At 42.7% G+C, this 26,040-nt stretch overlaps 2 long non-coding RNA genes across 2 annotated transcripts; both read left to right on the forward strand.

The window, feature by feature from the left end:
* Nucleotides 1-7,164: 7,164 nt before the first annotated feature.
* LOC124682122 lies at nucleotides 7,165-7,998 on the forward strand. Its single transcript, XR_006996161.1, has 4 exons — nucleotides 7,165-7,256; nucleotides 7,334-7,432; nucleotides 7,511-7,573; nucleotides 7,830-7,998. It is a non-coding gene; the product is annotated as an uncharacterized LOC124682122 (long non-coding RNA).
* Nucleotides 7,999-8,965: 967 nt separating this feature from the next.
* Nucleotides 8,966-10,032, forward strand: LOC124682123. The gene is made up of 3 exons (XR_006996162.1): nucleotides 8,966-9,249; nucleotides 9,330-9,542; nucleotides 9,647-10,032. It is a non-coding gene; the product is annotated as an uncharacterized LOC124682123 (long non-coding RNA).
* Nucleotides 10,033-26,040: the final 16,008 nt, after the last annotated feature.

Here is a 26,040-nt window from a genome sequence, read left to right on the forward strand (position 1 = left end):
TATGGCATTTACAGTGGTTAAAGGAGAATTATACAAAGGAAGCATATCGGGTGTCCTGCAGAGGTGTGTTACACTCTAAGAAGGACGAATCATACTGAAGGACATACACGAAGGGATATGTGGCCACCACACAAGCAGTCGAGCAATCGCGGCCAAAGCTTTTCGAGCTGGTTGTTACTGGTTATCAGCCATAGAGGATGCGAAGGAGATCGTGCGTACTTGTGAAGCTTTCCATAGATTCGCGTTCAAACCTCATTCTCCAGCAGCTGAATTAATGCCAATACCTTTGGCATGACCTTTTGCCCAATGGGATGAGATATGGTGGGACAATTGCATAAGTCTTAGCCAGGATGACACGTCTATTTGCTCGTAGCAGTCGACATGTTTACTAAGTGGATTGAAGCAAAACCAGTAACTTCGGTAGATGCAACGGCAGCAGTAAATTTCATCAAAGGCATAGTTTTTCGGTTTGGCGTTCCTAACAGCATAGTCACGGACAACGGTAGCAACTTCACCTCCTGAGAATTCAAGGATTATTGTGAGGGTGTGGGCATCAAGCTGCAGTTTGTGTCTGTCGCACATCCACAAACCAATGGCCATGTCGAGAAAGTAAACGGCCTCATATGCAATGGCATCAAGAAATGTCTGCTAGCACCACTCGAAAAAGCAAGACACGCCTGGGTCGACGAGTTACCCTCCATGTTATGGAGCTTACGAACAGCACTGAACGCAACAACTCAAGAAACTACGTTTTTTCTAGTCCATGGTGCTGAAGCAGTACTCCCGATAGAAATAGAACACAATTCCCCTAGAGTTGTGGAATACGACGAAGAGGCCTCGCAAAAGGCACTCGAGGATGATGTTGATGCAACTGATGAAGCAAGAGATGTGGTGTTATTAAGAGTAAGCGCATATCACCAGAACCTCAAGAATTACCACAGTCGTCGGTTACGACCCAGGTCTTTTGAAGTCGGAGATTTAGTCCTTTGACTCAACCAAGATGGCCACGAGAAGCTGGAATCGCCATGGTTGGGACCATGTATCGTCACAGAAGCAATTCCAGGAGGATCATATCGACTGAAATATAAGAAGCCATGCAAGATGAAGGGAACCCGTGAAACGTTGCACAGCTGCGGCGTTTTTACGTGTAGAAGGAAGCAGTCAATATAGAAGTAATCATGTAAACATACATTGTATATGAACAACTCGTAAGTTTTCAGACGCTCTTTTCCTTTCAGGGCACCGAGTGGGGCTGAAAGGTTTTTAATGAGGGGTTTGCTTTGCTGCAATATAGCGTGGTTGGAATAAAAATAGTAATGACAAATATCTTTGTCTTATTCTTCGCAAGCAATGCTCGGGGGCTAAACCCGCAAAATACAACATAGCTTAACTCGACAAAATATCGTGGTACTCGTTTAGTCGTGTGCATCTTTATTTATCTATTCTAAGTCATTATGTGTGTTCAAAAGTGTTCGTGCCGAAATGACTTTAGTATTTCCTGTACCACATTGTTTCAGAAAAACAAGAAAAATTAAATAAAAAGCAAATTCAATATAGAAAACATTTTTTCCTTTGGTAAATTGCATACCAATAAAAATTAAATAAAAGGCAAGACTTTTAGCTCTTTAAAAAAGTGTTTGTTATCTAATATAATTTTAGTGTTTAGATTCGCTCATCACTCATTTTGATCCATATCTAGTCCATTTTAAAATATCTAGCCTATACATACGGCCCAAAATACAAGTGGGTCTGATATTGAATTGTGTCATAACTACAACACGATTTTCAATACAACGAAATGTTATATACGTGAGCATGTTGAAAAATGTTTGTGCTGCCCAAAGATCATTTAAGTGTGTTGAAAAATGTGTGGCCGAAGTACAAACATGCGATTTAAAACCTAAACTAAGTCATCCAGTAAGTATAGATAGATTGCTTCCCTTTAGAGCAATTCCAATAGTGCAGCCGGGTGCTGGCTATAAGGTCAACTATAGTCAGCTTATAGCTAACTTGTATAATAGTTGATTTTAAGGATTGATAATTTTATGTGTAAAAGGCTCACCACACATACTCACAAAGTGCCTAGGAGCACGTGCAAGAGCTGGCTCTTGCATGAGAGCTCATCTCTCTTCTCTCGCCACTTCTCTCTCATCCACCTAAGCAAAACAACACTATTTTAATTCGTATAGCCTGCTGAGTCAGCCTTATTTTATTTGCTCTTACTTCTCAACATCTTTCCATCCGCCCCACCAATTACCAGCGCAACTCTTCACGACACCATTCCACGCGGTCTTGAGTTTGAATCCCAGCGACACCCCAAATTTTTTATTCCTTTTTTTAAGGAAACGCGGACCACAGCTCCATTTCATTGATCAAATTCTGAATTTCTTTTTTCATACACCAAGCTTGCAAATTTCTCCCAAATGCATGCCTTTCTATACAACATTACACCCAATGAGATTACCATACCTACAAAAAATGTCCAAATGTAATTGCAAATTTTTGATTCATGTTCGAGCTTCCAAATCTTTTGGTTTAACTTCGTTAGCTCAATAGCTACCTCCGTCTCTTCATGCTCTTATAGCAGTTCCTTCATCAGCATCTGGGCCAGATCATCGAGCCAAAGGAAGGAACATTTAACCTGCATGAACACAAAAGGGGCAAAATAGATAAACCGTACTGCTCAACGATCTCGACCACGAAAACAGTGAAATTGCCCCGATTCTTACCACCTTCTCACTGCACACGTAGAATAGACGGTTATGGTTTTTCGATGTGCGCAAAATCCTCCGAACAACATCCGCCCGACACCGCGGACAAATGAATATTGGCATATCGATTCTCCACAGAGGCAGATCGACATCTCAATTCCCGGTGGTGCGGGATCTAGAAGAAGTCATATGGAGCTCGATTCGCGACCGCCAGGAGCCGAAGGGGATCTCAACGCCTCCGCCCACGGCCCCGGTAGCTGCAGAAGACAGTCGCGCCCTCCACCTTCGGCGTGGCTCCCCGTCGACGCCGCCCTCTCGGTCGCTTGCGCCCGGCTCCTAGCTACTAACAGGGCTCGCCTCCAACCCCATCCCCCGGCGGCGCGTTCCCCGCTAGGCTGAATATGCTCACGCTGTGAGCTCCAGCAGCGCGTACCATTGATTTTATGAATGGTTAATGTTAGGTCCCACAAGCCATGTCCCAACGGCTCGCTACTGGGTCCCACAAGCAGCGGTCTGGACAGCTTGGTCTCCGCCTGTCGCCTGGTCCCACCTGAAAGGGCTGAGTCAAATACATTGACCTAACGGAGATGGTAACACTCACGGCACGAGTCCTTGAGCACAGACTAGGGGCAAAACTGAGCACCATTCGCAACTGAGGGCAAAACTGAGTACATGGTGGCCTCAAGTGGCAAACGAATAATTAACCCTATTTATAATACTTATGTGGTGGATCTTTATTCTATGATATGATACTATGAAATTTTGCTATACTTTGTATCAGATGTATTGATAGATGCATATTATGTACCCGTTCTTAAGTATTGGTTCTGATCCAACTTGTATGCAAGTACGTGTGTGGGGTGATGTGTGTGTTAGATGGAATAGCATGGTTTTAGTGATTGAATAGTGACAACAAATTCATGATCTATTGTGGCTTTGTCTTTTTCTCTTGCTATCTCACTAGGGATAAAGTGAATGCATGTGCTATGTTCATTACGTGACAAAAGTAATGATCTTGTTTGTTCAAGGTAGCATATTTAATATTCAAAGATCATGTCAAAGTTCTTATAGTTATGTTCTATTAATTCTTAATACAAGATTGTTTGAAGTTTATTCCTATCTTGTGGAGTGTAAGAGAGATGTGTTGCATCATCTCTATGTTAGGACGTGATGCCCATATGGATGTTTATCTTATACATGTTAGAGTTATTGTCTTCATATATCATCGATAAATTGTTATTGTCCACTATAACTTAAAAGAGAGAATAGTCAAGTGAACCCATGAATCCCGGAGCAATTTTAATTATAAGAAACACCTTTCCACCACTTTTATCTTGCTTTTTATTTACAGCACTATTTTAATCCGAAAATAGAAAATACTTTTATTTCTTATTTGCACTCAATATCCAAAACAAACAAACCATTACCACTTTTACTTAGTTAATTTCAGTTGCTTAGTTTACTTTACTTTAGCTATTACTTTATTTACTTTTACTTACATGAAACATTGTGCTTGATGTGGGGACCCCGGACTAGCTGTCCGAAATTCCCTGTTATGTATACAGTTCACGATCCCATGATCAGTGCGCCGTGAACACATAACCGAACTGATATCAAATTACACCATCTATTACAAAGCGGAATAAGAAAATTACAACATGGTCACATGACCAATACTTACATAATAGCCTCGAAGAGCCTAACTAAACATCAGAGTAGCATCATCACTTCAGCAATAGCTAGTACCCAAGTCATCTGCCATAACCCTACAGGCAACTGACTGGGAAGACGTTCCTAGCTCGCATAGACGTCTTCAGCTCCTTCTTCATCCGTCGTGTTCCTTCAAGTCTGGCCAAGTAAATAGCCAGGAACAAAGCCGTGAGTACATTGGAATTGTACTCACAAACCATCAAGAAAGATGCTAACCGAGCTAACTAAAAGAGACAAAAGAGGAAGAATAGTTTCTCTTGTGGATATAGCATGTGAAAGAGAATCAGTTTCTCTTGTTGATATAGCATACCGGCATCTCAAATGATGCGGACACTATGGAGTACTTATGACATCTCTATATCTCTGTTGAAAAAGATACTTCAAAAGATAGACTACGATATCTTTATACCTTTGTTAAAGAAGAGTTGCATTCTTCCATCTCAAGTGATGGACATGCGAGGGAAAGTCTTATGATATCTCTATATTATAACCTATATAAAAGCCGCACCTCTTTGCTGAAACCACGTTTTTCTGGGTATTTTTTGGAATTAATTTTCACACTGATTTGTTACTGTAGATGGCTGCCTGGTACTGTAGATCTGGGCGAGTTAATTCACTGCCCCCTTTTTCTTTACATGCAAAACGCTGCATAACCGGGAGTATCCGGTTGTCTCTTCCGATTATTACTCATTAAAAAAATCTCGCTGTTTTTGCCTTTGATCGCTACCGGTTGCCTCCCTTCACTTCCTAATTTCCTCCCGTCCCTTTTAATTCGGTCAAAGCGGTGCCGAGGAGGCAATGGAACAGTCCAGTGCTCTCCACGACTCCACTTCTTTCTCTTTGATTTCCACCGACCTGGTAAAAAAAAACAGCCCCTAATGGCCCTCCGCCGGAGGCTGCTCACTCCCCTCCCTCAGGTATCCATCTGGGTGCACGTCGACTGGCGAGCTTCCGAAGCCGGTCATGGCATCGCGGTGATGCGTGCCGATCTTGCCGCTGCGCCATACGGAGTTGGGGTGGCGGTGACGCCATCGGTCTGAAGGTGGAACAGCGAGCCGGGAGCACCGTCGACGGAGACGCCCACGGCGGCGAGCCGGCGGCCAGCGGCTACACGCAGCGGTGCGTACGTACCTGATTTTTACTCCTCTACTCTCCTCCCTCTCTCTCTCTGGCCTCACCTCTTCTCTCTCTGTTACCGAGCGCAGCGGCGGGCGAACCGGAGGATCTCGATCTTCGCCGGCGTGGCTCCACTACCACATTCAAATGGTGAAAAGATCGACGGGGTCCAGGGTTAGCACAAGGGCAGCAGATCATGCCCCTATCCACTTCCTTGGGGGTTCTATTCATGCTCAACAGGGAAATGAGAATCGAGGTCCTGAGCCCGTTTTGCTGCAGGGATGGGTATAAACTGTCCATCCGATTACTGATTGGATCCTTCCATTACGTCAACCATCACTACTTTTTTTTCTCTTCAACCAATCTGACACCTACTCATCAATTACAGGCAGTTGTGGAGTTGCAGAGAGCCGAACGATGGAAAGTTGCTGCTGGGGAAGAACGGAGTAGAGTACGGGATGTGCATCTCGATAAACCAAGGTTTCTTGATTAATATGGAGTATGCCTTAGCAAAGCATGAATCTGTTTGGCTTGATTTGTGTATGTTAAATATGCAGTTGAAATCTTGGGAAAATATCTTCTCTAGATGACTTGCAAGCCATACCATGAACCTATATAAAAGCCGCACCTCTTTGCTGAAACCACGTTTTTCTGGGTATTTTTTGGAATTAATTTTCACACTGATTTGTTACTGTAGATGGCTGCCTGGTACTGTAGATCTGGGCGAGTTAATTCACTGCCCCCTTTTTCTTTACATGCAAAACGCTGCATAACCGGGAGTATCCGGTTGTCTCTCCCGATTATTACTCATTAAAAAAAATCTCGCTGTTTTTGCCTTTGATCAGTTACCGGTTGCCTCCCTTCACTTCCTAATTTCCTCCCGTCCCTTTTAATTCGGTCAAAGCGGTGCCGAGGAGGCAATGGAACAGTCCAGGCTCTCCACGACTCCACTTCTTTCTCTTTGATTTCCACCGACCTGGTAAAAAAAAACAGCCCCTAATGGCCCTCCGCCGGAGGCTGCTCACTCCCTCCCTCGGGTATCCATCCGGGTGCACGTCGACCGGCGAGCTTCCGAGCCGGTCATGGCATCGCGGTGATGCGTGCCGATCTTGCCGCTGCGCCATACGGAGTTGGGGTGGCGGTGACGCCATCGGTCTGAAGGTGGAACAGCGAGCCGGGAGCACCGTCGACGGAGACGCCCACGGCGGCGAGCCGGCGGCCAGCGGCTACACGCAGCGGTGCGTACGTACGTACCTGATTTTTACTCCTCTACTCTCCTCCCTCTCTCTCTCTGGCCTCACCTCTTCTCTCTCGTTACCGAGCGCAGCGGCGGGCGAACCGGAGGATCTCGATCTTCGCCGGCGTGGCTCCACTACCACATTCAAATGGTGAAAAGATCGACGGGGTCCAGTGGTTAGCACAAGGGCAGCAGATCATGCCCCTATCCACTTCCTTGGGGGTTCTATTCATGCTCAACAGGGAAATGAGAATCGAGGTCCCGAGCCCGTTTTGCTGCAGGGATGGGTATAAACTGTCCATCCGATTACCGATTGGATCCTTCCATTACGTCAACCATCACTACTTTTTTTCTCTTCAACCAATCCGACACCTACTCATCAATTACAGTGCAGTTGTGGAGTTGCAGAGAGCCGAACGATGGAAAGTTGCTGCTGGGGAAGAACGGAGTAGAGTACGGGATGTGCATCTCAGTAAACCAAGGTTTCTTGATTAATATGGAGTATGCCTTAGCAAAGCATGAATCTGTTTGGCTTGATTTGTGTATGTTAAATATGCAGTTGAAATCTTGGGAAAATATCTTCTCTAGATGACTTGCAAGCCATACCATGAAATCAAGCGAGGACACCATCTGTAGGTGTTTGCAATGAAACATTAAGGTGATTCGTCTCGTTTGTACTAATGTTGGATTTGTTGTTATTGTGCATGTCTGGTTAAGCTTTTATCAATTCTTGCAGGAAACCGAGTGTTCGAGGGGTTTGATTGCAAGGTTACTTCTTAGTTGGGTCACATCTTATGAGGTAGTATTCCTAAAACCCATTACTTGCTGTTTGAAAATAATTTTTCCATGACAGCTTCCTAATTGCACTTTTGGATTATTTTTAAAGGAAAATTGTGGGTGTTAAAGCTTTTAAAATTTCTTCATTATTAAAGTTTTCTGATGGTCCTTGATAGAGTACGTAGCTGTTACGTATCCATGTATAAAAGAAACGGTTCTGATATACAAGGATTAATTAGTTTCGTCTAAATATTAACCGTAAATGTTTCCTGCTGCAGGTATTGCTCATACAGATACATGAGCATCGTCAATCATGAGACCACCAGCGGATTGCCAATATCATCTACCAGATTGATCTACATGTCGTGACATCCATTTCGTTGAAGAATTTTACTGCCAAACAATATGCAGCATCACCTCTAAGCAGTGCTTTGTAGGCAAGCATTCAGAATGTGATAGCATGGCCATCTCATATATCTTTTCGCAATTGTGGGATTTTAGAGAGCCTTTTGCATAAAGATAAAACTTAAATCTAAGGAAATCATATGTGTTCAGGGGTCAGTAAAGGTGCTCTTGATTTACATTTTCAGCTCTGTTCAGAAATTAGATGTTCTTAGTCATGTGAAGTACTATTTACATTTGAATGCAATTCAGAATTGTACTTTTACCATGGGTTGTTGGTCTCCTTGATAGTACTCAGTACTAACCAGGCTAATCTTGGGATAAAGTTTTACATGGACTTTACATGTGGCCGTTCTATATGCTGGAAAGCTGCATTGAACTGAAACGATCCGAAGACATGGAAAGTACACTTCTATTCTTGATACATAATTACCTACCTTTGACTTGCTAAATGAACAATGCAGTTTCTGTCCATCTGAGTTTCCATTAGTCCATTATGTATAATTTTCTGGGGATGGTCTGTTCACCCAGGTAGGCTGCATTACCTATCTACATAAAACCTCAAGATTGTTTAAATTTTGAGTGTTAAAAATATGTTTTAATGTGATCTTAAAATTAAAATAATAGTGGAACCTCATACTTATGTGAACATCAGGTTGTTCGGTGTTCATGAATGTTGATGTCTCCGGTGCATTTTATGGAGTTCTTTAGCTATGGCCTAACACTAAGACTTGCTTTAGTCTCTTCTCCATGTTGCCATTACCAAGTGAAAATGTATCAGCATCAAACACTGCACTTCACATATGTTTTATTCTGCATTGCTGAGAGAAATAGCTGCAGCAAGCATCGGTTAATTGTTTATGTGACCTTATATTGTCCTTGGCATTGTTTAGTCAAGGTGTCATGTATAGATCCGGCCACTCTGCTCACCATGAATAATGCAGTTGATTGTACTTCCTCATTCCTGTAATTTTTCCTGAATTTATATCTCCCATTTCCTCTTATAACCAGGTTGTGGGATATCAGGATATGGTACTGTATATTGGTATCCAACATCGTTTACTTGAGGATCGGAAGCATTTTGGCGTGCATGGTCACTTTGGTGAGCATATCATTGTGCATCTCAACATGAACACCAAAATGGTGATCTGCCCACCGCGCCACCTGAGGGAGTTAGGGTGGTAGCGGCGCCACCGGCGTGGAGATGAAATGGCGAGCAGGGAGCACCGAGGACAAAGACACCCACGTCGAACACAGGTCCGGCGGCGACCATCGGTTACGCGCGGCGGTGCGTAGGTACGTCACCTGACCTCTTCCTCCTCTACTCCCCTCTCCCTCTATGGCCTTACCTCTTCTCTCTCGGTTAGCGAGCACAGTGGCGGCGAACATGATTATCTCGACCTTTGCCAGCGCGTCCTCTGTTCGATCTTGGCCCCACTACCACATTCAAACGGTGAAACGATTGGTGGGTGTACGGGGTCAGCACCACGGCAGCGCGCCATGCCCCTGCTGGTTTCCTCGGGGGTTCTATCCAAGCCCAGCAAGGAAATGAGACTTGAGATCCTGAGCCCGTTTTGCTGCAGGGATGGGTATGAACTGTCCATCAGATTACTGATTGGATCATTCCATTACGTCTGGCATCACTCGATATTTTTCTCTTTAAACAAATCTGACACCTACTGATGAATTACAGACAGTTGACGGCCCTGGAGAGAGCCGGATGAGGGAAAGCTGCTGCGACGGAAGAACAGGGAGTACGGGATGTGCATCTCAGTACACTAAGGTTTCTTAATTAATATGTAGCATGTCTTAACAAAGCATGAATGTGTTCGGTTTGGTTTGTTTTATGTATTTTAAACATGTCTGTAGTGCTTCCACTATTATAATATGCGAATATGTATTTGTAAAGACTGGGCGGTTCAGTTGATGTTCTTTGGTTTAATTAGTGATTGAAGAAGGAACGCAGAGAAAAGGCTTTTGCAGCTTTTGCACTGTCTTTCAGTTAGTGAACAGAACCAAATTGAGTGACAGTTCTTGATCTTCGGTTTTCAGAGTGCAAGGTATCATTTAATTTCTTTACGGCACTCTGCTCATCAGAGTTAGTACTCCTCTTAGTGCAGCAACCCTTTATTGTTCTATCAACCACACCTCTTAATTACTGCTGGACCTTATATTCAGACTAATGGATTGTTTTCATAAGATTCAGACTGGCTGTGAGTAACTCACAGCAAGCTGAGAGGACAAAGAATGGGATATTCACTTTGGCTCATAGGAGCATTTGCTCCCACTATGTAAATCTACATTTCAAAGTGTCAAAAAATTCTAAAGTAAATTTTTTCATGTACATCTACACATTTTATGTTCGTGCACAAGTTTTCAAAAGAAACTAAAAAAATTTGTGGCTCCTGTAAAAAAGACAAATTTTGATGCTATAACACGACTACGTACAGGACACTTTTTTGTCTTTTTTGTACACGCCACATAAAATATGGTTTCTCCATAAAAACTTATGCACTAACAAAGAATGTCACGATGTACACCAAAAAATTTATGTCAGAATTTATTGACATTTTTAAAATTGTTTTTTAATTATTTTGTATAATGGGAGCATTTGCTCCTATGAGCCAAAACGCCACCTCCACAAAGAATGGGCTATTGTCTTCTCCACTGTGTAGGTAATTAAAAGTGCAACGTATTGGCTTAATTACTTATACATTTCTTTGGGTACTACTTTCGATGTAAGAATCAGAGTATATATGTATTTGTAGTGCAATGTTTTACTTCTCCATTTGAATGTCTTTCCTAAGGTGTCTTCTTTCCAGTAGTACAACCATATGCTATGCATTTCAGCTCCCAGGACACGCATACAGGCAATTCAGTCATGAAAACTCTTTTGCAACCAAATCTAAAGCAACATTCCCCTAGATACACAGACTAGCAATTCAGCAGCAGAGACAGAAGAAGTGTACCAGGCCATCGATTCCTTTACGGCAGACAGTGCCGACGACGAGCAATTGATGCTCACACCGAAGTCGACGGGCGCCGCCCCCGCCCAGGTGTAGCTTCTCCACTCCTCCATCTCCATCAGGCCGAACTCCGGCTGGAGGACTGGCCCAGCGGCGCCTCTTCATCTGCCCCTTCCTCCACTGATCCACTCCTCCCTCTTCCTCGAGCCGAGCTCCACCTCGAGGAGGCCGGGCGGCGCCCCTCTATTTCTCTTTCCCTTCACTCCTCTTCCTCGGGTCGACCTCCCACCTAGAGCAGGCAGATGACCACGGGCGCGCTGCAGAGCCTCGCCTCCAGGACGATTATCGTGACTAGGATGTGCATCACACTGGGCCGCCGTGGGCGACTGGGCGGAAGCGACGAACGGAGATAACCTCGGCATCGGGCGCAGGAGCACGGCGCGTCCGTCGGCCGCCTGAATTCGAGCTAACTAGCTACTGTTACGTTCTTCTGAACACTACCGAGCTAGACAGAGAGGTAGGTGACGGCAAGCCGATCTACTCTCTTTTTTCTTTTCCTGAAACAAACACGGAAGCCACTCACTGATTCACCGGCGACACTCCCACCGCTTCCTTATTTCACACAACAGCGGCCATCGGCAATGTCACGTTACACTCTAAATGAGTCTAAAAAACGGCCCGCCTGCAGCCTTCTAAAAAAATATGAAACTGGCTGTTCCAGCCATACGTTTTAGATGTTCCTTCATCAGTTTTTTTAAATTAAACTCTAAGCCATGTGATAAACTTTTTTAATACAAACCCTTATTCACTATCTCTATTACTCTATCTATATATTACCACCATTTTCGGCAACTTTTCAACCTCTGCACTAGCCACGTACAGAGATTCATAAAACATGCATCATATATAATACGACATGAACATATTTAGAATACGCTCTTGGATATAAATAATGAACAGATAACCACAGCCATCATAGCAACAACGCGGTTATTTTACTAAACACAAAGACAATTTCTACACTGAACGTAAGCCCTAGCCAATATGCTTCTCAGCTACTTGCTCAAACTCATGAATACCGTCATGGACCACCACCAAAGCAAAGTTCTTGATTTGCTGTTATGCTTGATCTACAGCTCCTACGCGACAATAAACATATCCATGCTTTGTGTATCGTATTCACCCTAAAGACACCATAACTGAACAACAAAAAGAACTGCACATGAACACATGCCAAAAAATATACCCGCCATTGCCAGCCTCATATTAATAAAGATAAACTCCTAAAAATACAAAATTCGCTGAACATTAACCTTGGCATATTTTGCTAGTGTGTTAGCCGCCCATGCAACAACACCATCAAACCGACGCACATCACTCCGCTAAAAAAAACAGCAATTGTTGATGAACTATTGGCTTTCTTCATTATTAGACGATAACAACGATCATCAATAAAACATTTCTCCCACAACGTAGACAGCACGGGCGCGGCGTGCGCCGCGCCGCACACTTCCTAGTTATCTTTGTTAAGGAAGAGTTGCATTCTTCCATCTCAAGTGATGGATATGTGGGGGAAAGTCCTATGATATCTCTATATCTTTGTTAAAGAAGAGTTAGCTTCACGCCATCTCAGTTGATGGAGAAACTAGGAAAGCTCTATGATATCTCTATATCTTTATTGAAGAAGAGTTCCTCTACATGAAAACACTAGGAAGGGTCACCCAATTTTTGTTTCATTTTCCTCGACCATCTCCATATGGTCGGCACCAGCCTTTCCGTACCCTTCCGGTACATCCAACACACACATTTCCTTTGGAAATCATTTTCTAAACCAAAACTCGACACAGCTCGGTAACGGCCATCCCAACCGTCCATGACCGCGGACGCGGCTATTCGAATAGTTTTTAACTCTGCAGAGTTCGCACACTTTCCCCACAAGATCCGCGAGTCTATCATGTGGGCATCATCCCTGCATATCAACTATGCCATGACAGAAACTCGAACATAACCTTTCGCTTATCTCCCCTGACATGAGTCCTTCCCTGCGGGCTTACCCTTCCCGGCACCCCGGCAGCATACCTCCTTTTTGAGCGTATCTCCGGCGCCACGACGGAAGACCCTCGCAATCGTCCGGCTATCGGGCCTAGACAGCTGTATTGCCTCCTCCGTAGTGCAACCCGGTGTCGCAGGTCATCGTGACCCTCCTAGAGAGTTGTGAAGGTGTCTCATGCTAGCTTCAACAAACTAGGGCTAAGCCCCGTGCCCATGTTGGGGTAATGTGGTTGCGCGATTTAGTTGTTCCGGCGAATACAAAGAAACGTGTGTCGTTTTTCTCAAAAACCCAAGGCACACACACTTTCCTCTTTCCAACCATCTTTGTCAAGATCATTTCCTTTCATAAACCATACACTCGGGTAAGGTCGACTCACCCAAGGTTTTCTCAAAACTTTTACAACAAGGTAAACCTTGAGGGGTTCCCAACCTATAGTTTCATGAGTTGAACTAGTATTGCACTACGGCCGAGATGAGAGTCATCACGCCATAGATGAGGTATAAAGGGGTAGTGGAGTGGATCATACTTGCTTAAGGTAAGCATGTATTTATGACAACACAAGGAGGAATATACTCTCAGATTTGTGGTGCTAACTACACAACTTAGATAGTGGAGTATCACTATCCAACATATTCTCCGATAGGTACACGGCATACTCCTCTCAAGTTGAGAACATACCAAGGTCATGACATTGATACCTCTATACTACAAAAGTGGTGAGTGTGGTGTAAGTTACTATCTTGAGAGGGAAGATGCTCAAGTTGAGCATACAAGATGACCAAGTGGAATAGCACGGCCATGATACCATGCATCCCATAATCACAACGACAATAGTGGAGTATCACCACTAGGGAGTACCCCACTTGCAATCACACATAGATGACATAAATAGAGAGAATAACACACATAGAATCAAGGTGCTTTGGACATCAACAAATGACATCGAATAAGAGTTCCAATAATATAATTAAAATCCTTGTCCAATTCCACTTCTTCTTCTTCTCCGGAATCGTTCGCATCTATCGCCGGAAAATTTAAAAGGAACACAATCAATCATATTGTACCAACAAAACAATATTCAATCAAACAATCAATCAATAGCTAACCACTTTACTAAGGCTAACATACAAAAGACTTATAAATACTACAAAACAACTAGAAGAAAACTCATTTTATTTACCTAGTAAAGGTATGAGAGTATCACAACTTAGCAATTGCCTCTCTCGGTATCACCATGACACAACTAAGTATCCCCTGGTAGATAACATCATAAAGAGGACAAGTGCATTAGTTTGGCATCACAAACATTCATATTATATTTTGAAACATTTTTGGAAAAGCGGGAAATCATTCTCTCTATTTTATAAGGCTTACAAAACACCACACAAGAATAGGAAGTAAATGGTATGCCACACCATTTGAAAACTTAAGCCAAACAATAGAACTAAGGTTAAGTTGCAGAGGTTTTGTTTTGCAAAAATAAAACATTGGTTGACCAAATTTAATACAAAGAGGTGGGTAAAGTTTTAAAATAATCCAAAGAGTTTTGGTTCAACAACTCATGTAGCACACACATGTTATTTTCGGTAACCAAAATGCATGAACAGAGACTAATAGTATTTTTCCTAGATGGCCAGTACTAATACAAGACTAACCCAATTGGATTCACTCAAAAATATTAATCCTACAATTTTAGGAATTTCTTTGAATCTGACTGTACAGAAAACAAGATTTGTAAGCCATAAATCGTAGAAAAATCCTAAAAATATGAGACTACTGGCATTTGAAAGATATTTAAACAGAGATTCATACACAATTGGATTTGGATACAAATTGTTTCTGAAACTCTCACAAATGGATTGACAAGATTACTGCATGTCTATACCATTTGCTTTACCTCTGGATTTACAAAACAGATAAATGCTTGAAACTTGTTTGAGATGATTAAGAAAACATCCAGTAGTCCTACAGAACTGGAATCAATCAATTAGGTTTAAAAATGGATTTTTGGTGATTTAAAAGCTAACAGCCATGTCTGCAGAACACACAGAACAAGTTTAATACACCACAAATCGTACATAAATCATAAAATATGAGGTCAGCTGCATCTGAAAGGTATCGAAAAGGTGGTTCTCACCCAACTGGTTTCATCCAAAAATTCGTTCCCAAGCTCCTGGTTTAATTCGACAAAGTCAGATCTGACCAGATCTTGATCTGTGAACCATTTCAGTTTCAGGAGGTCATTCAAAGTGAAACCAACGCCAAAATGAAGGTACTGAAGAGGGCTTTCACCCGCAGTTAAGTTTGCTCAAAAAGGTTTTGTAAAACGGAACAAATCTAACAAACAGTGATTATGCATGTTTACAGAACTTTATTTACCGAGGATAATAAGTAACGAATTTCAGGATGAGACCAACGCCAAGTTGTAGATCTTTTTAGTATCTATCTGTGGAACTTTGAATCACTCGATTTGGATCTGCGCACGAGATTTGGTGGATTTTACAAGTTCGTACCAGAATCTGAAACAGCAAGATAGCAGAAATTACTGCAGGGATTTGGACGAACTTTGCTCAAGAACTTCAGATCTGAGGATTGCTCAAGCTTCTCCATGCTTGGACCAACATGCACCTGCATCAAGATCCAATCTTAGCCATGGAGGAAGAAGAAGAGGAGAGAAAACCATCTAGGGTTAGGGAGAAGAGAGTGAGAGGGATGCTCTCATGGTGAGGGGGAGCTTGAGGGAGGAGGGAGCTGCATCTTGGAGAGGTTTCCATGACCATGGCCGGCCATGGAGCCTTGGGGCAGCAGCATTTCGTGGGGAGAGGTGGGAGAAGAGTGTGAGGGGGTGGAGAGTGAGAAAAAATGAAGCAAAGGGGAGGAGTGGCCGGCCAAGGGCCAAATTATAGAGGGAGAGGGGTGGCTGCCTCCTTATTTGATTGGCCAAGGTGGGTGGCTGCCCATTTAATTGTTGGGGTAGTTGGGAGGCAAGGCTTGTGGAGGAAGGAAGTGAGAAGCACAATGGCTGGCCGAATTTGTCATGGCCGGCTCCATTCTTGCCAAACTCAAGTGAACAATGTGAGAGATATAGAGATGGAGGAAGATTGTGATGGTAAAATATACCATGATGGTATTTGTTGCATGATGGCTTTGTGCCAAGAAGATGATGGTGATGGTGATGTACAAGGTTTCATGTGCATGCCATCTTGGAGATGACCTCCAGAAGATTTTAGACTTGAACAACTCAACACAAGATGAAAAAGAGAGAGGGATGATTTGACCACATGCAATATTGCATGAGGGTGGCCGGCTCATCTCTTGAGCCAAGTACTCATATGAAAGAGTGGTAGGATAATAAGCATGGCAAGCTTGTAACAAGGTTGACAAAGAAAGTCAATGTGAGAGGAAGGTGGTGGTGGTGAAGGTGGTATGCCATAGAGGAATGGGTTGTGGTACATGAACACAAGGTGTGCAAGAGTTGTCATTTGAGAAGGATTTATTTCAAAGGTATATGGAACACCTCAATTGTCTAGGGACAATTGAGAATTAACTCAAGTGGAATGGAATTTTAAAATGTTGAGAGGAAACTAGTTGGAACATAGAAGTTCAAAATATTCTACTTACTTTCTCAAGTAAAGTAGAGTTTTTCTCAAATGTAAAATAATCAAGAGGAAAACAAGAAATGGTGTAGGTACCATAAACAAGCCTTTTGTTAAAAAGAAGGCAAGATAGAAAATAATGTTTTAGAAATCAGTACTTGGTAGAAATGGGATGAGAAACAAAACCCATTTCAGTTCTTTGTTTTCTTTGAAGAAATATCTTGAAAAGGTTTAATAAAACTAGAAGTAGTTTTGTGATCAAAACTTGAGAAGGAAAATCAATAGGGTTTTTGAGAGAGAAACTAGTTTGGGGAGGAGTGTTCTCAAGGGTAGATGGTGGTTACAAAATGTACCCATTATTCCCACTCTTGGTTTTGTGAAGACTAAACTTGAATAAAACAAGAGGTAAAAGTGAAGGAAGTAATCTAAAGTTGAAACATTGGATATGGTATAAGATCAAGTTGGATATAAGAGTTGCAGGGGTAGAATGAGACATGCAGGACGTGGAACTTGTAGAGGGAGTTTCACAGATGAGATCCATGCATTTAGGTTACCAAAAACAGTTGTGGGTGCTTAGATTTCAACTGCCAAAGTCTGGACATTTTAAGCCTGTCAACACAGATGGTCGACATGGCCTCAAAACCAACAAGGATGAGTGGGTATAAGAGAGGGATGTAGCTAGGGGTAGACGATCCCAAGTTTTGAATTAAGGATGATTGAGCTATCTTGTACCACAAAGAGAAAAATCAAGATGGCACACTCATGTTGTCATCAGGAGAGAGGTTTGATGTAGTAAGAAGGAAAACAATTCTTCCTAAGCCACACATGTGTTTTATTTGGTGAGTTGCTTGTTTAACCACTAGGGGTGTTGTTCTATGTGGTAGCTCAAGACAAAACTCAACAAGCAAATCAAGACAATTCATCTACCAACAGATCAAGGCAATTCATCATAACAAACAGATCAAGGCAATTCATCTTAAGTAGTCTAAAGAAAAAGTTTTTGTTCCCCCTAATTTTTGCATTAAGGACAAATAAACAAGGTTGCAAAAGTGGGGCGTTACAGACTCTTCCACCCTTAAAATAATCTCGTCCCGAGATTACTAAGCGTAGGGCTAGAGGGGTTGTAAAGTTTAACGAAAGTTAGACTCCATTCTTCTGTAGATGTGCCATTGTTGAGAAGGTCGCAACTTCATCTTCTGGGAGACGATGGGTTCCTGCCGATGGCGAGCTTCGTGAAGAGGTTGACTACTCCATGCAGGTGTTGGATCTGTAGCTTCTTCACGATCCTGGCGGAGGTTCAAGACTGTGGGAGGGTTAGTGCACCCAACGGTGCTTGAGCAGGGCTGAAAACTTTTTAGAGTTAGCTAAAATTTAGTGGAAGACGAAGTCTTCCACCCTTAAAAAATTTCACCGGGGGTTTTGAAAACTCTAAGCTTCGGCCACGGAGTCTTCTTGGGCGCTTTTTGGAGAAGTCTGCGGTCTCTCGTCTTGAGTCGCACATCTTCAGAGGGCGTTGTGTAGTCCACAGCTTCGAGGGGAGCTAGTGCAATCCCACGTTTCCAACGTTGTTTTAGAAAGGTTTAAAATTTTAGGGTTAGCTCCACATTTTAGTGGAAGGCGAAGCCTTCCACCCTTAAGATTTTTCATCGGGCTTTTGGAAAAACTCAGAGCTTCTGCCTTGTAGTCCTGTCTTGGGCTTCTGAAGAAGTCATCGGTTTTCCTTGTTCAGCTGAAGAATCTTCGGGGGCGACGTGTAGACCACCACTTCAAGAGGCACTTGCGGTGTTAACTGAGCCATAGGGGATGCGCGGTGAGTTAGTAAGTTGATGAAAGTCCTGGTTGGTATCCACATGAAGCAGCAACAAGGGTCGTCGGAGGCAATCTTCAGCTTGACGGCCAGTGCTGATTTATACCAGTTGAGAAGTTAGTGGGTAAACTATACTTAATCTTGAGTCTTGAGGTATCTTCAGGAGCTTCACTTAATGAGGACCAGATGAACCATGTGATGTAGGCGTTGGCGCTATTTTTCTCTCAGCTGGTTAGACGGTGTGTTAGGGGGTGGTTTTCAAAAAGATACCCCCGAGGTTAGTGCGGTTATGCTCTAAGGTTAGCCCAAATTAGTATGTCTTCTCGCCGAGGTGCAGTCACTCTTGAAGGTAGGGGCTTCTGCTTTGTTGGCATAGCAGAGACGCTTCAGCTGATTTTGAAGGTATTGGCTTCTGCTTTGTTGGCGTAGTAGAGATGCTTCGGCTGATCTTGAAAGTATTCGGCGTAGATAGGGGTCTGGTTAGTTTCTCTGACGGTTGAGAATCGATGGTTAACAGGGTTAACTTATCCAACTAACTATAAGTTAGCATTTTACCGGCAAGGTAGATGAAGGTGAAAACATCTTAGGAAGGCTTCCTATGCTGGGTTATCTCACTAAGAGTGTTTTTCAGACCTAAAGACCAAGACAGACATACACACAACAAACAGATAAAAAAAACACTCAAGGCAGCACACTAGGGAACTACAAGCAATCATCAAACCAGACATGGTACTCTAAGTACCCAGAAATTCCTAATGCGCGGGGTAGCTCAATCAAAGCGATTGAGATTGTCCTATCCATCCTATTGGTCTGGGGCTGGTCAGCTATGTTGATGTCTTCTTCGAGCTGATATTGACTTCAACATGGATTGTTGTAGCAGTTGGTGGTGATGCGGCCTGGTGTTGAGTCGTCGATGTTGAGGTGGAGGCAAAAACTGTGCAGTCTTCTGTTCTAAACATCTCGAGAACGTGAGGTCTACGGAGAGATAGCTGTTGAAGATCTCCCAAAGGCGGCAACTTCTGGTGGCTGGCCTAAAAAGTACTAGTCAAGAACTGAGGACTTGATCCCAGACGACTGCAAAAAGTGCAAGTCCACGGAGGAAAAAGGTCAGCTCCTTGACATACTTTGGTGAAAACCAAAGATATGATGTTATCATCCCTATATGAGCACGGCTAAGTGGGCATCCAATCTTCAATAGTTGTTGTTGGAGACACTTGAGACTTCCTGGAGGGTTGATCCATCTTCGACTTAGAGTCTCTGGGTCTGAGTCGGGGACATCGTCCAATATGTAGGTTTGAAGTGGATGAGACAATAGAGCAAGAATTTTCAAACCTTTTTATAAAGCGGAGAGATAAGAATTTAGAAGCTTTGAATAAATAAGAGGAGTAGAAGCTATACTTCCGATTAAAGAAACAATTTGTTTCATAAATAGTTTTTCCCAAGTAATTGTTTTCCTAACTAACGTCCATGCTAACTAAGGTCTCCTACAGTCAGGATAGCTCTGATACCAGCTCTGTGGGGACCCCGGACTAGTGATACGTCTCCGACGTATCGATAATTTCTTATGTTCCATGCCACATTATTGATGATATCTACATGTTTTATGCATACTTTATGTCATATTCGTGCATTTTCTGGAACTAACCTATTAACAAGATGCCGAAGAGCCGCTTGATGTTTTCTGCTGTTTTTGGTTTCGTAAATCCTAGTAACGAAATATTCTCGGAATTGGACGAAATCAACGCACAGGGTCCTATTTTGCCACGAAGCTTCCAGAAGACCGAAGGAGAGTCGAAGTGGGGCCACGAGGTGGCGTAACACCAGGGCGGCGCGGCCCAGGCCCTGGCCGCGCCGACCTATGGTGTGGGCCCCTCGTGCCGCCTCTTTACCTGCCCTTCCGCCAACAAATAGCCTCCGTCGCGAAACCCCCAGTTTCGAGAGCCACGATACGGAAAACCTTACTGAGATGCCGCCGCCGCCAATCCCATCTCGGGGGATTCTGGAGATCTCCTCCGGCACCCTGCCGGAGAGGGGATTCATCTCCCGGAGGACTCTTCACCGCCATGGTCGCGTCCGGAGTGATGAGTGAGTAGTTCACCCCTGGACTATGGGTCCATAGCAGTAGCTAGATGGTTGTCTTCTCCTCATTGTGCTTCATTGTTGGATCTTGTGAGCTGCCTAACATGATCAAGATCATCTATCCGTAATTCTATATGTTGTGTTTGTCGGGATCCGATGGATAGAGAATACTATGTTATGTTAATTATCAAGTTATTACCTATGTGTTGTTTAAGATCTTGCATGCTCTCCGTTATTAGTAGAGGCTCTGGCCAAGTTTTCGCTATTAACTCCAAGAGGGAGTATTTATGCTCGATAGTGGGTTCATGTCTCCGTGAATCGTGGGAGTGACGAAACCCCTAAGGTTATGGATGTGCTGTTGCCACTAGGGATAAAACATTGATGCTATGTCCGAGGATGTAGTTATTGATTACATTACGCACCATACTTAATGCAATTGTCCGTTGTTTTGCAACTTAATACTTGGAAGGGGTTCGGATGATAACCTCGAAGGTGGACTTTTTAGGCATAGATGCATGCTGGATAGCGGTCTATGTACTTTGTCGTAATGCCCAATTAAATCTCACTATATTTATCATGACATGTATGTGCATTGTTATGCCCTCTCTATTTGTCAATTGCCCGACCGTAATTTGTTCACCCAACATGCTTTTATCTTATGGGAGAGACACCTCTAGTGAACTCGTGGACCCCGGTCCTATTCTTTACATCGCATACAATCTACTGCAATACTTGTTTTACTGTTTTTCTTGCAAACAATCATCTTCCACACAATACGGTTAATCCTTTGTTACAGCAAGCCGGTGAGATTGACAACCTCACTGTTTCGTTGGGGCAAAGTACTTTGGTTGTGTTGTGCAGGTTCCACGTTGGCACCGGAATCTCTGGTGTTACGCCGCACTACATCCCGCTGCCATCGACCTTCAACGTGCTTCTTGACTCCTACTGGTTCGATTAAACCTTGGTTTCTTATCGAGGGAAACTTGCCGCTGTGCGCATCACACCTTCCTCTTGGGGTTCCCAACGGACGTGTCAACTACACGCATCAAGCAAATTTCTGGCGCCGTTGCCGGGGAGATCAAGACACGCTGCAAGGGGAGTCTCCACTTCCCAATCTCTTTACTTTGTTTTTGTCTTGCTTGATTTTATTTACTACTTTGTTTGCTGCATTATATCAAAACACAAAAAAAAATTAGTTGCTAGCTTTACTTTATTTACTATCTTGTTTGCTATATCAAAAACACAAAAAAAATTAGTTACTCGCACTTACTTTATTATCATGTCTAGTCCCGTAGTTGTTACTCTATCACCTGAGGAATCAATCTTCACTTTTATACAAGGAGGTGAAGAGAATTTTAAAGAAGCATGGTCTAGAATTTTTGATTCTTATCGTAAAACTGAACCTCAAATGACTCTAAGCTTGCTCCTTAGTAATTTTTATTTTGGTCTTATGATTCGCTATAGATATGCCTTGGATGCTATAGTGGGAGGAGATTTCCTTCATTGCAATGGGGATCAAGCTTTTAATGCCATAAAGAAGTTGGTTGCATCACATGATTCAGCTAATAACTTTGATTCAGCCCTTATTAGCATTTATAATAGATTAAACACTCTTGAGACAAGTGCATCTCGCTTGAATGAAAATTATGGATATGTTCGTAACCGTCTTGATCAAGTTTTAGTGAACTCTGAACCTTCATTATGGGATCCTACTATTAAAATTGCTATCGGTGATCAAACTCTTCATGCTAATTGTGATATTATGTCTGAATTTTGCCTAATGCCTAAGAGTATTCATGAATCTTTGAAACTTTGGGTATTCGTTGAAGGGGGAGAAGGAATAACTCTTATTGATAACTCTTTTATAATTCCCAAAGGAATAGCTGCGGGTGTGCATACAACCATTCTTGGGAGAACAATATCCATTGATTATCTTGTTATTGAATGTGCAGGAACAGGACAAATCACACTCGGAAGATCCCCGTCGAAACTATTGGGAGCAGTCATAGACATGGGGGAAGGCACCCTAAAATTCACCTCTACACCCGGGGGTAGACATATATTCACTAAGCCAAAAAGTAAGAAAAAGAACAAGAAAGGTAAGGGTAAAGCCCAAGGTAATGTTGATACTTCATCTCTTGATAATACTTGATACACACTTTCTGCGCCTAGCTGAAAGGCGTTAAAGAAAAGCGCTTATGGGAGACAACCCATGTTTTTACTACAGTATTTTTGTTTTATATTTGAGTCTTGGAAGTTGTTTACTACCGTAGCAACCTCTCCTTATCTTAGTTTTATGTTTTGTTGTGCCAAGTAAAGTCTTTGATAGTAAAGTGAATACTAGATTTGGATTATCGCGCAGAAACAGATTTCTTTGTTGTCACGAATCTGGGCCTAATTCTCTCGTAGGTAACTCAGAAAATTAAGACAATTTACGTGAGTGATCCTCAGATATGTACGCAACTTTCATTCAATTTGGGCATTTTCATTTGAGCAAGTCTGGTGCCTCAATAAAATCCATCTTTACGGACTGTTCGTTTTTGACAGATTCTGCCTTTTATTTCGCATTGCCTCTTTTGCTATGTTGGATGAATTTCTTTGATCCATTAATGTCCAGTAGCTTTATGCAATATCCAGAAGTGTTAAGAATGATTGTGTCACCTCTGAACATGTTAATTTTTATTGTCCACTAACCCTCTAATGAGTTGTTTCGAGTTTGGTGTGGAGGAAGTTTTCAAGGATCAAGAGAGGAGTATGATACAATATGATCAAGGAGAGTGAAAGCTCTAAGCTTGGGGATGCCCCGGTGGTTCACCCCTGTATATTCTAAGAAGACTCAAGCGTCTAAGCTTGGGGATGCCCAAGGCATCCCCTTCTTCATCGACAACATTATCAGGTTCCTCCCCTGAAACTATATTTTTATTCCGTCACATCTTATGTGCTTTGCTTGGAGCGTCGGTTTGTTTTTGTTTTTGTTTTGTTTGAATAAAATGGATCCTAGCATTCACTCGTATGGGAGAGAGACACGCTCCGCTGTTGCATATGGACAAGTATGTCCTTAGGCTTTACTCATAATATTCATGGCGAAGTTTCTTCTTCGTTAAATTGTTATATGGTTGGAATTGGAAAATGCTACATGTAGTAATTCTAAAATGTCTTGAATAATTTGATACTTGGCAATTGTTGTGCTCATGTTTAAGCTCTTGCATCATATACTTTGCACCCATTAATGAAGAAACACCTAGAGCTTGCTAATTTGGTTTGCATATTTGGTCTCTCTAAAGTCTAGATAATTTCTAGTATTGAGTTTTGAACAACAAGGAAGACGGTGTAGAGTCTTATAATGTTTACAATATGTCTTTTATGTGAGTTTTGCTGCACTCGTTCATCCTTGTGTTTGTTTCAAATAACCTTGCTAGCCTAAACCTTGTATCGAGAGGGAATACTTCTCATGCATCCAAAATCCTTGAGCCAACCACTATGCCATTTGTGTCCACCATACCTACCTACTACATGGTATTTCTCCGCCATTCCAAAGTAAATTGCTTGAGTGCTACCTTTAAAATTCCATCATTCACCTTTGCAATATATAGCTCATGGGACAAATAGCCTAAAAACTATTGTGGTATTGAATATGTACTTATGCACTTTATCTCTTATTAAGTTGCTTGTTGTGCGATAACCATGTTTCGGGGACGCCATCAACTATTCTTTGTTGAATATCATGTGAGTTGCTATGCATGTCCGTCTTGTCCGAAGTAAGAGAGATCTACCACCTTAATGGTTGGAGCATACATATTGTTAGAGAAGAACATTGGGCCGCTAACTAAAGCCATGAATCATGGTGGAAGTTTCAGTTTTGGACATATATCCTCAATCTCATATGAGAATAATAATTGTTGCCACATGCTTATGCATTAAAGAGGAGTCCATTATCTCGTTGTCCATGTTGTCCCGTATGGATGTCTAAGTTGAGAATAATCAAAAGCGAGAAATCCAAAATGCGAGCTTTCTCCTTAGACCTTTGTACAGGCGGCATGGAGGTACCCCATTGTGACACTTGGTTAAAACATGTGTATTGCGATGATCCGGTAGTCCAAGCTAATTAGGACAAGGTGCGGGCACTATTAGTATACTATGCATGAGGCTTGCAACTTGTAAGATATAATTTACATAACTCATATGCTTTATTACTACCGTTGACAAAATTGTTTCATGTTTTCAAAATAAAAGCTCTAGCACAAATATAGCAATCGATGCTTTCCTCTTTGAAGGACCTTTCTTTTTACTTTTATGTTGAGTCAGTTCACCTATTTCTCTCCACCTCAAGAAGCAAACACTTGTGTGAATCGTGCATTGATTCCTACATACTTGCATATTGCACTTGTTATATTACTCTATGTTGACAATTATCCATGAGATACACATGTTATAAGTTGAAAGCAACCGCTGAAACTTAATCTTCCTTTGTGTTGCTTCAATACCTTTACTTTGATTTATTGCTTTATGAGTTAACTCTTATGCAAGACTTATTGATGCTTGTCTTGAAGTACTATTCATGAAAAGTCTTTGCTTTATGATTCATTTGTTTACTCATGTCATTACCATTGTTTTGATCGTTGCATTCATTACATATGTTTACAAATAGTATGATCAAGTTTATGATGGCATGTCACTTCAGAAATTATCTTTGTTATCGTTTTACTCGCTCGGGACGAGCAGGAACTAAGCTTGGGGATGCTGATACGTCTCCGACGTATCGATAATTTCTTATGTTCCATGCCACATTATTGATGATATCTACATGTTTTATGCATACTTTATGTCATATTCGTGCATTTTCTGGAACTAACCTATTAACAAGATGCCGAAGAGCCGCTTGATGTTTTCTCGCTGTTTTTGGTTTCGAAATCCTAGTAACGAAATATTCTCGGAATTGGACGAAATCAACGCCCGGGGTCCTATTTTGCCACGAAGCTTCCGGAAGACCGAAGGAGAGTCGAAGTGGGGCCACGAGGTGGCGTAACACCAGGGCGGCGCGGCCCGGGCCCCGGCCGCGCCGACCTATGGTGTGGGCCCCTCGTGCCGCCTCTTTACTCGCCCTTCCGCCTACAAATAGCCTCCGTCGCGAAACCCCCGCACCGAGAGCCACGATACGGAAAACCTTACCGAGACGCCGCCGCCGCCAATCCCATCTCGGGGGATTCCGGAGATCTCCTCCGGCACCCTGCCGGAGAGGGGATTCATCTCCCGGAGGACTCTTCACCGCCATGGTTGCCTCCGGAGTGATGAGTGAGTAGTTCACCCCTGGACTATGGGTCCATAGCAGTAGCTAGATGGTTGTCTTCTCCTCATTGTGCTTCATTGTTGGATCTTGTGAGCTGCCTAACATGATCAAGATCATCTATCCGTAATTCTATATGTTGTGTTTGTCGGGATCCGATGGATAGAGAATACTATGTTATGTTAATTATCAAGTTATTACCTATGTGTTGTTTAAGATCTTGCATGCTCTCCGTTATTAGTAGAGGCTCGGCCAAGTTTTCGCTATTAACTCCAAGAGGGAGTATTTATGCTCGATAGTGG

This window comes from Lolium rigidum, unplaced genomic scaffold (assembly GCF_022539505.1).
Source record: "Lolium rigidum isolate FL_2022 unplaced genomic scaffold, APGP_CSIRO_Lrig_0.1 contig_6837_1, whole genome shotgun sequence".
Lineage (NCBI taxonomy): Eukaryota > Viridiplantae > Streptophyta > Magnoliopsida > Poales > Poaceae > Lolium > Lolium rigidum.